Source organism: Microcaecilia unicolor, chromosome 2 (genome assembly GCF_901765095.1).
Source record: "Microcaecilia unicolor chromosome 2, aMicUni1.1, whole genome shotgun sequence".
In the NCBI taxonomy this organism is placed as follows: domain Eukaryota; kingdom Metazoa; phylum Chordata; class Amphibia; order Gymnophiona; family Siphonopidae; genus Microcaecilia; species Microcaecilia unicolor.
In genome coordinates, this window is record NC_044032.1 from 56,092,582 (window position 1) to 56,107,430 (window position 14,849).

Genomic DNA, 14,849 nt, shown 5'->3' on the forward strand with positions numbered 1-14,849 from the left:
ATTTGGTCATTTTTGAGCTGGGCCGCTTCGGTTTCGATTATCGCTAAAAAAACAAAAACGCCCAGCTCAAAAAATGACCAAATCCAATGCATTTGCCTGGCACAAACCGTATTTTCGCAAAAAAAGATAGACGTCCATTTTTTTCGAAAATACGGTTCAGCCCACCCCTTCACGGACCCGTTCTCGGAAATGGACGTTCTTACACATAGGCGTTCGATTATGCCCCTCCACCTCTATTGCAACCTCACTATCAGGATGCCCCATCTTCCCTGAGGCTTCCTGCACCTGTTAGCTGTGCTTTAAACTGATACTATAGTACAACAGCCTCCTTCAATGATAGCCTACGGAACTGTAACAGAGATGTTGGGGCTCATTTTCAAAAGAGAAAAACGTCTAAAAAGTAACATAAAGTAGCATTTGGACGTTATTTTTAAAGACCAAAGAAGGACTTTGATTATCTCAATCCTGAAGGCCCAGTGTTGTTTTCTTTTTTGTTGCAAAGACCATTTTCCACATGTTTTTCTATGCTGTTAGCCTGCATCCAAATCTCAAGGGGGCATGTTGGGAGGGGGGTGTTAAGGACAGGATTTGAAGTTTCTAAGACAAAGTAAAAATATCTAGGACTAAACTAGACTTGAACAAAACCTGTTTTAATAATGACAGCCATAAAAAGTGTCCTAAATGACCAGATGACCACTGGAGGAGTAAAGGAATGATCGCCTTACACCCCCAGTGGGCACTGACCCCTTCCCACCCTCAAAGATATGAAAGAAACAGTACATACCCAGCATCTGAGACAGCTTCAGATGTTATAGCCAGTCCTATTAGAGCATGAAGCAGGCCCCTGTAGTAGCCTAGTGGTCTGTGGAGAAGGGGACCAGGCCATAAGGGCTATTGTAGTGGTGTACAGTTGGGTATAGTAGATTTTTGGTGGGTTTCGGAGGGCTCATTATACAATATAAGGGAGCAATGGTAAGATGTGTACCTGGGAGCTTTTATGTGATGTCTACTGCAGTGCCCCCTAGGGTGCCCTACTGCTCTATTGGGATATCTGTGTGTCCAGTCTACCAAGAATGGTGTCTCCTCCTACATCTGAAATGACTTGGATTCTTTTTTTTTTTTTTAGATTTGGACCAAAAAGTTAAATGCACAGAGCAAGTGGCCATTTTTGAAAAAAAAAAGGCAAAAAAACACATTTTGCTGTTTCAAAAATCGCTATATTTGCTGTCCGAATTTTAGACATTTTGAGCAAAACGTCCAAAGTTGTCCTTAGACGTCATATCGAAAATGCCCCTCTTTATATGCTAAGAAAATCTATTCCTGAAACTCCTTTGCTAAGTGAGCAGAGTAGCTTAAAATACAGTCTCTGAGGTTACCTATTTCATTCTAAATCTACTTTTACCCACGTTCAATAACAATTCCCAGCAAATTCTTACCAGTGAAGATCTCTCCCTCTCTGGAAGTCTTCTCACAGCACCTCTTCTAAAGAAAAGTATTTGCTATGATTTAAATAATATGCTCCTACCACACGCCCTCCAAATGCTTAATTTTAGTTGTCTTGTTATAGAATTTGCCCCTCTGTTTCTAGGGATTGATTAAATTGTGGTATAAATTGATTATACAATTTAGTGAATACTATGTTGTTACAGCAGTCAGGAATGCACAGACATCACCAGCAGAAGTAATATCTTCACCTTACTGCAAATGTTTAGTTCTGCTCCACAAATTTCTAGAGAGGGCTGAAGCCATGATTAAGAATGCCTGTCAGTGAAACAGTTCCCTCGCACATACATTCACAACAAAAAAGTTTCCGTTGTGAATATTTCCCTATTAGGTCATCTAAAAATGATACAAAGTAAGCTCTATCCACCAGATGCCAATCACAGTCCCAACCAAAAATGCCAAAAAAAGGATCCTTTCTATGATAGCTTCCAAGCCCTTTCCATTCCACACTTCCCTAGTTCCATTTTGAGCCACAAGTTTATAAGTTCCTTGCCCTTTGAAACAAAAGAGTGTAAAACCATCTAAGAGTTTAACATATCAAGTTCTTAAAGGTTTGCATTAAGGCAATTTGTATTAGACAAAAAAAAGGAAGACTTCCAAAGAAGTCAAAGTAACATCTAAAAAAATAAAAAGTCAAATCATCCTATACCCAAAATGCTCATATCTTTCTAATAATAGAGGACATTATAATATCTGGTATAGTCCAGAACTGAAGAGTTAGTTTTTACCCCTGCATTTGAAAACACCACTCTTAAATGCAATCATAGGCCTAAAGGTTCAGTCTTCTGGTTGCAAATAATATATGTATCCACTTTAATCAACTTCTTCCCTCTTAACCATAGTCAATCAAAGAATAAAGTACTTCTCTCCAGCCCTATGAAGTGTGTCAGTAGACTGCAAAAGAAGGGTTGTGCAGCTCCTTCAGATGTCATAATCCAGTTGCTACAGCTCAAGCACTCCAACAGAAGATGAAAAGAAATCCATTGACAAGTGCAATAATCTCAGTGGTACCAGCAGTGAACAATCATTGGTACTTATTTTTTTTATTCATCAGATACTTCAGTGGTTCAGAACTGATTTTAACGTATATCCCTTGATTTGTGAATTATTTCTTACAGCGAATATGCCTTAGGTTAACAAACTATTGCCAAAAATTAAGGAGTTCCTTGCATTTTCTGTACCTTTGCTTTGCAGATGTAATCACAGTGGCGTAGGAAGGGGGGGGCGGGTCCGCCCCGGGTGCACGCCGCTGGGGGGTGTCGGCTCCGCGCTGGTGCACTGCCCTCTCTGCCCCGGATCAGGTTACTTCCTGTTCCGGGACAGAGATAGCACTGAACCAGCGCGGAGCCGACACACCTCAGCAACGTGCAGTCGGGGCGGATCAGCCCTCCCGCCCGTCCCTCGCCGCAGGTATGCGCTCCAGGGGGGAGGTATGCGCTCCGGGGGGGGGGGGTGCGCTCCAGTGGGAGGAGGGTGTGCCGTGCTGCACCCGGGGGGGGGGGGTGCGCAGCGGCAACCCGCCCCGGGTGTCAGCTCCCCTCGCTACAGCTCTGTGTAATCAAAAGTCTTAAAGGATAATTAATGTCTATGAGTGAGGGTTTCCTAACAAGATCATTGAATATATTTGAAGCCCATCAAGTTTTTCAAAAATTGGTTTGGCTGTGGATTAGGAATTGGTTATTGGTCTTCCAAATATTTTATTAATTTCCAAGAATACAAATAACAGGAAAACAATGATGGAAAAACATAGGAAGCAAGAAACACAACAGGTGGGAAAGGAAAAAAGAGAAAGGAAAGAAGAGAAAAAAGAAGGGGAAAGCATCCAGGTGTTTAACAAATAAGTCCTTTGTACTGGTTTAAGGTGTGGCCTAAATAGTTTGGAGGTAGTTGTCCAAAATAGACCAAATTTTTTTCTTAGATACTATCATCCGACTTTTTGCAGCCATGGCGAGCTCAAACTTCTGATGCTGCAGGACTGTATTCCATCAGAAATGAATATTCAGCAACTGTGCGTTTTTCCAGTTTTGCAAAATATGCCGTTGAGCAATAGTGAGGAGAATGTCCAATAGTTTTGATTGCGAGGAGGTCAAATCAAAAGTTGCATGAACGGACTTAAAATTACAATTGAATAAGTCAGGTCATCAGTTATGGGCAAAAGTTTTTGTATAATATTCCAAACAGCCTTCCAGAATTGAAAGATCGGAGGACACTCATATAACATATGAGAGAAAGTACCCACTTGCAGCGAACAGTGCCAACATTTGTCTGATGAGCTCAGGCCAGCAGTAGCAAGTTTTCGAGGAGTCCAATTGGTTTTATGATATTAAAAAAACATAGACTGCAAAACCGCTGCAGAGGAAAGAGGTTTCATAACTTTAAACCAGAAACAGAACCACATATTTTCATCTACCACAGACTCTGTATCAAGCTGCCAATTATGTTGAAGGGCAGTATTGAAGTTGTGTGTTGAGTTAATAAAAATTTTATAAATAGATGAAGCTGTGTGCCCAGCTAATACTAGTGTCTGGGCGTTGGCAAATAAAGAAGGCAGCCGAGATGACAATGATGCCAGCTCAACAGATGCCTTCACACTATGAGTAAGTTGCATACATTGAAAGAACATAGTAGGAGGTAGAGAAAATTTGGATACCACCTCAGAAAAGGACCAAAAACTATTATCAGCATTAACAATATCAGACAGATAGAAGACTCCCTTATCTATCCACTCTTTCCAAAAGAATGGAGCCTTATGTATTAAGATATGCGGATTATACCAAAGTGACTGATGTGATGACTTACTGAAAGGTATTGCTTGAAATTTGTCGAGGTCCAATAGACATTTGACCGTGGAGACTATAATCTGATTAACTCTATGTGATGGAAATGAAGAAGCAGTAAGAAGAAGCGGTAAAGTGAGAGGAGCTACCATGGCCTCCTCCAATTGCAGCCACATGGGCTTGTATTCAGAAGTGCGGAAGAACCATCTGCACCCCTGCTGTGAAATGTAAGATTTATGATAAGTGAGGAAGTCGGGAAATAAAACTCCGCCTTTTTCCCTGGTGCATTTAAGTTTCCTCAAAGCAATTTTTGGAGGCTTATTTGACCATAGAAAGGAAGATAATAATTTGTCAACTTGTGAGTAGAATGGAAGGGGGAAGACGATCGGAAGCATACTGAGGATATAATTAATTTTTGGAGATACCATCATTTTAATAGTTTCAAGCCGGCCCCACCAGGACAAGTGTAGAGGATGCCAGGAATGCAGCAAAGCTTTAAGGGTTTTCAGGATTAAGTCGGAGTTATGATGAATAGAATCTATGGAGTTGGCGTGCAATTCTATTCCTAAGAATTTAATTTTTGGAGTGGCCCACACCAAGTTAAAAGACTGAGCTATATTCGGAAGTGCTAATGCGTTGAGAGGAAATAATTCCGTCTTCTGCTGATTGATTTTGTAGCCCGAAAATTTGGAAAAGTGAGCGATTAGGTCCAGGAGCGCTGGGATAGACTGGTTCTGATCAGAAATATAAAGTAAGACATCATCTGCATAGGCAGAGTACTTAAATTCTAGATCTTTATAGACAATTCCATGTACACATGCATGAGATCTAATCGCAATTAAAAGCAGTTCTAATGCAATATTGAAGAGGTATGGGGATAATGGACAGCCTTGCCTGGTGCCACGGAGCAAAATAATGTTCTCTGACAAAAGGTTATTAGTGATTACCTTGGCTACTGGTTATTGGACTGAAAATAGAGGGTAGGGTTAAATTGCTATTTTCCTCAATGGAAGAGGGTGGATAGTGGAGTGATTCAAGGATCTGTATTGAGACCGGTGCTGTTTAACATCTTTTTTCAGTTAGTTATTTATTTAGTTATTGCATTTGTATCCCACATTTTCCCACCATATGGCAGGTGGGAAAAGGTGGTTGCAAAATTTAGATTTGTAGAAGTCTAGTACATAATACAGAAGTACAATAAATGCTTAGGTTGATATATTAGCATATTGTGAGAAAGGTTAATATTATTGTTTTCCATTTCTGAACTTTTCGTGATGTATGGTGGTGTGGGATTAGGCAGATCCAGGGGGGAAAGACTTCTTGAAAAGATGTGTTTTCAGGTTTTTTCTGTGAGTTTCAGGTCTTTGGGTAGTGAGTTCAAAAGGAGAGGCTGGTGGCATGTGAAGATTTGTATTTTATACCTTTAAACTCCACTAAGGCCGTATCTACAGAAGACGCATTCACAATTCACTGTTTACACAAAAGTCTTCTTATCTAACTCCAATTTTATAATTAATGAGAGGAAAATATGTGATACCAATTGCATATTCTCCCTTTTTTTACCTGATTGTTCATTATATCATCCATGTTTCTATATATATATTACCAATTGTATCTGTACTCTGACATGGCATAAGTCATGACGGAAATTGTAAGCCACATTGAGCCTGCAAATAGGTGGGAAAATGTGGGATACAAATGCAACAAATAAATAAATAAAATAAAAGACTTCAGACGATCGGTATCTCACCTACATACTTTGTAGTAAGTATCGTGCTGATCAGCGTTTACTTTTGAAAATGAATTTTCTTTATGTAAACTAACTGGCGAGCATCTTCATGAGTGGAGGAGTAGCCTAGTGTTTAGTGCAGTGAACTTTGATCCTAGGGAACTGGGTTTGATTCCCACTACAGCTCCTTGTAACTCTGGGCAAGCCACTTAACACTTAAAGGTACAAATAAGTACCTGTATATACTATGTAAATCGCTTTGAATGTAGTTGCAAAAAAACACAGAAAGGTGGTATAACAAGTCCCATTCCTGTTCCCCCATATTCTTTCAAGTCCACAGACCACTCTGGAGTCAGCAGTTTATGGAAACTCAAACTGTTTATTCTCCAACTCTTGAAACATTCAGTAACCAGGATCAACTCTCCAACACTCTTTTAAAACCACAATCCTTCCTTCTGGCATTCCCCAATGGAACTCTTGTATTCTCCTTCCTTGCATAGATGTAAAGAGTCTTTCCAGCAGGACTGTTTACACTTTTAACAAACTCCTGTCCATGCCTATCCCAGATAATAGTCCCAATGTCTGTGTCTCTCTCACTTTTACAGGTCCAGACCCTCCTGCCCTGACTTCCTTCCAAGGTAACCTTTGCGTTGGCTCACCCTAGTCCTGGGATGGGCACTCCCTGGCTCCAATCCCACAATCCCGGGCTGGGTTTCTCCACTGCCCACCCATAGCTCTCCTCACTTTTCTTCCCCCAGTTGTTGCTTTGCTGAGTCCAAACTTTTCTCTCACAGCCATTGTTTTTTTTCTCTCCTCTTTGGGATTCCCCTTTACTCCTCCAGGTCAGTGGCAGGGGGCCATCAGGCAACCAAAGACCCCCCCCTAAAGGGCAAACACTCCTCTTTATCTCCTTCCAATGTCCTTCCTCCTTATCACTATTCAGTCTCATGGCACTATCTCTCTGCATTTTATTTCCAAACTACTCCCTTTGGGCTGGGCTTCCTTCCACACAGGGACCTTCCAGTCACTCCCCCCAGTGACTTTCTACAGGGACTTAACTCTCTAGTAATCCCCAACCTAACAGGGGATTACTAATGTTGCCGTCTTTCTTATATGTTTCAACATAACCAATACTCTAGCCTAGCTTCAAGACAAACACACACTTATTCCTAATATTTTGAAATGTTATATTTATCTGTATTACATTTTTGATGTTTTTTCTTAAATGTAAGCCACATTGAACCTGAGCTTGTTCGAGATAATGTGGGATACAAATGTAATAATAATAATAATAATATCTATTTGCAACCAGGGTGTTAGACCTTGGTAATCTCTGCACTGTTTCCTATCAGTCCTCAGTCACCTCCACATAATCCCTTCAGTTGTTCTCTGTCCCATCCTGGAACAGGAGTTATTCACATTTGCAATTAAATTCCTGCCAGAAGTGAGGTACACCTGCTCCCATGTCTCCTAACTAGGGTGTATTGTCCCCCAAGCACTCCTTCATGTTCCAGTCCAGGAACTCCCTGCAGACACCTGCTGCAGCGTAGCAGAGGCTTCCAATCACCACACACTACAAACTTCTCCTGCCTTGGTATCCAGGACTTCCTCCTCGGTGCTACTGGTCTCAGTGAGGATGGGCTACCAAAGACCAGAATTTTTCTCTACAATACCTTGTATTAACTCTATACCCTGCCCACTAGGGCTGGGCTTTACTCTGATTCTTGCACCAGGCTGTCAATACCAGCTCTATTTCCTTAGTGACCCCCAGAAAATCATCCCTTCCCCAGCCTTATGCCAGAGCCCATTTTCGGGGGGGGGGGGGGTGTCACACATGTGTAGAATTTGTCAGAAAAGCTGAAAACATAACCCAAATGGTGTCAAAGCAGTGAAAGCAGTGAGATACGACAAAAGTTCTGATGCGCCAATTCACAGGACTAGAAAGGTAAAAAACAGTAATAAGAAATTATTTAAATCACAAATAAGGCAGGGAAAATGAAAACTATAAGAATAAAAGAGTGAGGAATGAATTTAAAACAAAGGAACTTACTGCTGATAGACAAGGAATCGGCATGTGATCATCAAAAGCACAGTTTTAAAAAATGCCACATATGTGTGTGCCTCTTATGGAGTACAAGGAACCCCATGTTAGCTGAAAAACATCTAATGCAAAGCAAAACTTATGAAAAAAAGGAGAGTAAAAGGCTGAACATAACAAGTAAACAAAACAGTGGTGTTCCGAGGGGTGCTGACACCCAGGGCGGATTGCCGATGCGCCCCACCTCCCGGGTGCAGCGCCCCCCCGTGCAGCGCGACCCCCCCGGCGAAGGGACACCCCTCCACCCTGGTGAAAGAACCCCCCGGGTGCACACCGCTGGGGGGGTGCCGTGCGCCGGTCAGCGTCGTTCGTTTCCATGCTCCCTCTGCCCCGGAACATCCTGTTCCGGGGCAGAGGGAGCATGGAAATGAACGATGATGACCGGCGCGTGGCACCTCCCCCCCAGCGGCGTGCACCCTGGGCGGACTGCCCCCACCGCCCCCCCCCCCCCCCTTGGTACGCCACTGAAACAAAATCAACACAAAGGACATGAAAATAGAAAGCATCTAATATAGAAGGTGTCAAAGAAATTACATCCCACTATCATGTACGAAAAACAAATATGGAGAAATGCATGTGCAGAATCGGCACCATCGTGAGGCATCCTAGTGAGACATCCATGTGTAACCATAAGGGCTATTGTAATGGTGTACAGTTAGCTACAGTAAGTTTTTGGTGGGTTTTGGAGGACTCCCCATACAATATAAGGGGTAACAGTGAGATGTGTACCTAGGACATTTTATATGAAGTCCACTGCATTGCCCCCTAGGGTGCCCCACTGCCCTGCTGGGATGTCTATGTGACCAGTCTACTAAGAATGCTGGCCCCCATACATCCCAATGGAGTGTTTTTCTACATTTTTCCCTTGGACTTTTTTTTCTGAAAATTGTCCTAAAAGACAGATGCACTGAGCACAAAAATATGTAGCAAATGGCCATTTTAAAACAAAACGTTGGACATTTTTCTGGTTTGAAAATGGCCATGTTCATTACTTGATTTTTGGACGTTTTTCCTAAAATGTCCAAAATCGGATTTAGACGTCATATTGAAAATGCTCCTCAATATTTCTTTCCAGAAAGTTTAGTGAAACTACATTCGTATAACATATATAGTAAAGTGTCCATATGAGTCTTACAGTTTCAACATAAATTAGATTATTCTAATCCTGCAATATGGAGCTTGCATAGAGACCATAAAGTCCTGTGATATACATTAAAAATACACACACATATTGATTAAATTGTAGTGACTGATGACAGAAGTCTGAGAGTTTTAGATCAGAAAAGAGACAATTATTCGTCAGAAAGTTGTTGGTCCAAATCAGTCTCCCATGTTTTCTGTATAGCAGTTACTTTTTTATATTGTGAAGATAAGAGCATTTTATAAATAGAAGACGCTACATGACCTGAGGAAAAGAATTATTTTTATGTCAAAAGTAAGGAGGGTTATGTAGTTTCAATGGATGAGATAAAGTTGTTCTTCTTTAAGCAATGATTGAGTTGAAGCCATAAAAGTTGACAGGTGCTAGTGATTGCATTGTTGAAAAAGACATTAGTTCTTTGTTACTTTTACAAATATCATTCAAGGTCCCAATTCCCTTTCTCTATCCATTCTTTCCAGTAGACACAACTTTATTAGTTTACCTCAGCTTTAATCTTTCCAGGCCAGGAGGTTCAGCCAGGATCTGATCTTGAACTTCACCACTACTAGGATTAAAGTCAGTAACATTACTGCCTTGTTGCTTGGAAAGATAGCCTCTGACTCAAAGTGGGCTGATGAGCAGGTTTAACCTCCCTGACATTCTTAAATTGATCAGTTTTGGCTCATTGGGTATGAGGTCTCATCCAATTATGTGAGCAGGGATTGGCTCAACCTTCTCCCACTTAAGCTTATTACAGTTGATGCTCTTTTAAAGCTTTCAACTCAACTAGCTCAAAAAAATGTATTACTTGGATGAGGGAAACAGTCTTTCTTTGAATTTAAGGCTGAAGTTTTATAGGTTTCTCATATTTTCTCTCCTTTTACTCAATTACTTCCAAATTTAGGTGATTTTTTCCTCTTTTGTTGCGATATCCATGAATTGTAATCTTCTTTGATAGGAAATTATCTGTGAAATGGCATGTCATTTCAGTTCTTCCTTCTTAACGCAGCAGCTATATGAAACAAGTGGACCAGTGTCTCTTTTGGGATTACAAACATCGGTTGATGGAAGAAAGACTTTATGAAGTTGGACACTGGGGCTTCAGATAAGTTAATTGCTCAAGCTTTTTTTTTTCTAGTGGGTTCAGAATAAAGTGGACTATATTAGAGAATCATCTAGATAATTGTCTAAACTCTGTGTGTATAAAATTGAATGAGAATCCCACAACGAGGTTGCTGTCATTAATTAAAGAAGTAACTTTGGAAGGCTTGGAGCTTGGCTTTCTTACCAAGAATAAGTTTGGATTTCTTAATTATAAAGAAGTCAAGTTACCAATTTTTTATACTGTGCCCAATATTCATAAAAGATTGCATGACTCCCAGCATGTCCTATTGTATCCTCCCGTGGCTTTCTATTGGAATGTGTTAGTAAGTATGTGAACTGTTTCCTTCAACCTCTGGTTATGGCTATTCCTTCATTTATTAAGGATGCTGCTCATTTTTTGAACTTGTTAAGGAATTTTTCTGGAAATTTAGTGGATGTGACTCTGGTTATGCTGGATGTCTGCTCATTATTTACTGCTATTCCCAAAATGAAGTCACTGATGTATTGGAAGGTGTTTTAGGAGCCCATCCTAGGCTTTGGCAAATGCCAACAGGAGTTTTGATGAAACTTCTCAGCCTGGCTTTAAGGAATAATCATTTTGTGTTTGATGGTCAGATTATGGTCAAATTTCTGGTATAGCGATGGGAGCATCTGTTGCTCCTTCGGTGGCTAATTTTTGTGTGGCCGAATCTGAAAAATAACTGGTTTATTCCTCCAGTTATTTTCATCTGGCTAAGGGCCCTGTTTACTAAGCCGCGTTACAGGTGCGTTACAGTTTTTAATGCGCATTAACCATGTATGCACATTAACAATATATGTGCCTACAGTATCCTTATAGGTGCCTACACAGTGCACATGCTAATTGTAGGCATGTTAAAAACACAGGGCAATGTTGGTTGCATTATACAGATTATATATTTTAAATTTGGGATGGTTTGTGAATGAACTCAATACATGCCACTCTTTCATTCCAGTCCCTTGAAATTTGGCCATCCCTGCGGGGGGGGGGGGGGGGGGGAGGGCAGTATGCAGGCCCCTGGGGGGGTATGTGTGTGTCAGCAGAGGCATGACAAAGGGATGGACGTCCTTATTTCAAACATTTTGGACGTCCTCAACTGCCAAATTGGGATGGCCAAATTTCAAGGGAGTAAAGCAGAGTGGAGGAGTGGCAGCGTGGCCTAGGGGTTAGAGCACTGGTCTTGCAATCTAGAGGTGGCCAGTTCAAATCCCACTGCTGCTACTTGTGATCCAAAATCCAAATAAGTAAATAAAGAGGGTGTCAGAGGTATAGCAAAGGCATGGACATCCTTCTCACAAAAACATCCACATTTTGGACATCCTCAACTGCCATTGAAGGAAATCATGTGCAAATGAGCTAATAGCAAGCAGCTCATTTGCATGCAATTTCCTTCATGCATGCCCGTCCCTTTCCTGATCAGTAAGGGAAGGGCTTTCTCCATTCAGTTAGTGGGACCAGTGCACTACGAATGCTGGCTCCTCCCACAACCAAATGGCTTGGATTTGGTCATTTCTGAGATGGGCATCCTCGCATTCCATTATTGCCAAAAACCGGGGACGACTATCTCTAACGTTGACCTAAATTTCATGATTTGGGCACCCCTGACCGTATTATTGAAACGAAAGATGGACGTTCATCTTGTTTCAATAATACGGGTTGCCCCACCCCTTTACAGAGCCGTACTTAGAGATGGGCGCCCCCGTTTGATTATCCCCCTCCATGTAAATCTGATATTCCATCAGTGAAAGACTGTTCTTTAAATTTGGGCTTCAAGAGGTGTGGCGCTTGTTCTATCTGTTTGGAAGCAAGGTCTCAGGGTAACAGGATTGAGAGGCTCTACTACCTGTTCCTCTTGCAATGTGATCTATTTAATCCACTGTCCCTGTAACCTTATTTTTATTGGCCAAACGTCCAGGTCATTTCGGACGTGCATAATTGAACATAAATCTTGTGTGAATTTAAAGAAGATGGAGGCTCCTATGTTGTGCTACTGAGTTCAGTATCAACATAAGTTTAAAGATCTACAATGTACAATCATTGAACAACTAAAGATCTCTATTAGGGGTGGTGATGTTAAAAAATGGTTGAGGCAATGTGAACAGCACTTAATTTACCAATTCAACACAATTGAACCTGAAGGCCTGACTTGCTCAATTGAGTGGCGGTCATTTTTCAAATAATAGGATATAACGTTTGACTATTAGTTGATTGGAGGATTTTGGATCTGCTTGTGATATTTTATGGGCACCAGCTTGTTGACTTTGTTGGATTCAGTTCTTCCCTTCAAATGTAGCAGTTATGTGAAACAAGGCTCTTGTTGAGGATTTATCAATCATACCATTGTCTATTTTGGGATTGCAAACGTTGGTTGATGGAAGAAAGACTTTATGAAGTTGGATGCTAGGGCTTCAGATAAGTTAATTGCTCAAGCATTTTTTCTAATTGTGTGCACATGTTATTTTTTTCTGAATATAGTTTTTTTTTTTTAGAACTGAATACTCCTTCTATGTCACGTCTGTGGCCATGACTCCTCTCAGACTCACCTTACTTCCTGTGGTCAGCTTCTGAGCTGGCTTCTGTCTATTCTTTGTGAGTTAGTTCTGTCTCTGTCTCTGTGTGCTGGCTGCATTGGATTGTCTGTGTGCTGTTTCCCGTTCCAGACTTCAGCCCAGTCCGGTCCGGATCTTCCGGCCTGCCAGACCTGCTTGTTTTGTTTGAACCTGCACAGCACCCATAGTTGCCAGGTGATTGCTGTATCTTAGCCACTTTGAAACTTTCTGCCTTTGCCTTTGCATCGCCTAAGGCCCTGGTATGTTGGTGCTTGTGGCACTTCTGCCTAGTTTAGTTTCTTGTTCTAGTTCCCTGCCTGATTCTAGTTTAGTCTTTGTGTAGCTTAGCTTGTACTGTCCTAGTCTTGACTCTTGTTTGTATTTCTGTGTGTTGTTCTGGGTTCTCTGTGTTTCTTGTTTAGTGGCTGCCTGGCAGCTTTCAGTCCTATTTCTTATCTGTTTGTGTTTCTTGTTTAGTGGCTGCGCTGGCAGCTTTTAGTTCTACTCTGTTGTGTGTTGCCTGTTGTATCCTGCCCCTGCCCTGCAAAGCCCTGCCAGCCGCCTGCACCCAGGGGCTCAACTCCTGGGGAAAAGCGGCTAAGCGCAGGTGAAGATTAGGGTTCCTGCTGTGCCTGTTCCAGCTGGTTTTGCCTCTGCTGCAACCCCAGTCTGGGGTTTCCCAGTATGACAATACTTATGTACTTATATGTACTTATGTACATAATATAGACTATAAGCTGTGTACGGTAACCAGATATGGACACTCTATTGTTACCCACCATTCCTTATCAGAGTTCTAGTCTGATGACATGTTATTAGTGGCTTCTTCCAATTATGGTTAAAAGATCTATATTACAACCCTTTCTATCTTTTCTGTTATTAAGGCCCAAGAATAAGAGAGGGGAAAAGATGGTAACACACCTATGGAGGAGGAGAAAGATGAGGACAACACTGCACATGGAGAGGAGGAGGAAAAAGATGGTGCTGTGGTAAGTAGTAAGAAAAGTAGGAGGGTAGGGCCAAGCCTTCGGCTCTTAAAACTCTATCAGTCCCATGGGTACTTAGACATTGTGAGCATAGGGCAGGGACTCTGGAATTGCAATGGCACCCTAGGGACACTGGTGGCCCACATAGGGTCATAAGAACATAGCTACATGCCCTCACAAAAGCTATTAACCAGCTGTGCTTCATCAGAACCTGGGTTTTGATTTAGTTTGATGTTTTTATATATAGTTAATATTACATTTTGAATGCAATGTGATTTATTAATGAAAAAATAAATTTAGCATCATTCCCATATTCTATATAGTGCGACTTGTTGCATGTGCAAATCCAGTCGTATTCTGCATTTGTGTGTCAACTTAATTAGCTAACAAGCCAATCAGTACTGATAATTGCCAATTAACAAGCAATTAGTGACAATAATTGGCATTAATTAGCATTTGTGCGCACAACTGTGTAAGCATATTTTGTAAAGTAATGCCCATAAATTTGAAGGCGCATAGTTGAAAAAGGAGCATGGTCATGGGTGTTTCTAAAAGCTATGCACATTGTTATAGAATATACCTGGTCTGTGCCTAATGTATGCATATGTATTTACACTAAGTTTTACTTGGCGTAACTGCCCACAACTAAGTTTAGTTGCACAGATGGGTGCTGGGCATATTCTATAAACATTTAGGTGTAGTTTATAGAACACACCTAGGCATATTTTTGGCGCCTATTTTGTAGGAGTGATATATAGAATCTAGCCCTATATTCTGATTTTTCTTTCCTTTAGTCCTATTGTGAAGCTTCCAGATGTATTTCTTCGTTGTTAGTTCCTTCTAACAAGGTATTTATCAAACATTGTATGCCTTTTCTCTTTGTAGAAATTGACAACACATTTCCCATAAAATGTTTTATGTGGTTGGTGATATATGTCTCTTT

General features: G+C 41.2%; 1 long non-coding RNA gene across 1 annotated transcript; it reads right to left on the reverse strand.

Moving 5' to 3' along the window:
* Positions 1-1,004: 1,004 nt before the first annotated feature.
* Positions 1,005-14,536, reverse strand: LOC115461916. Its single transcript, XR_003940784.1, has 3 exons — positions 14,523-14,536; positions 8,920-8,927; positions 1,005-1,083 (listed from the first exon to the last, which is right to left on the reverse strand). It is a non-coding gene; the product is annotated as an uncharacterized LOC115461916 (long non-coding RNA).
* Between the last annotated feature and the right edge of the window lie 313 nt (positions 14,537-14,849).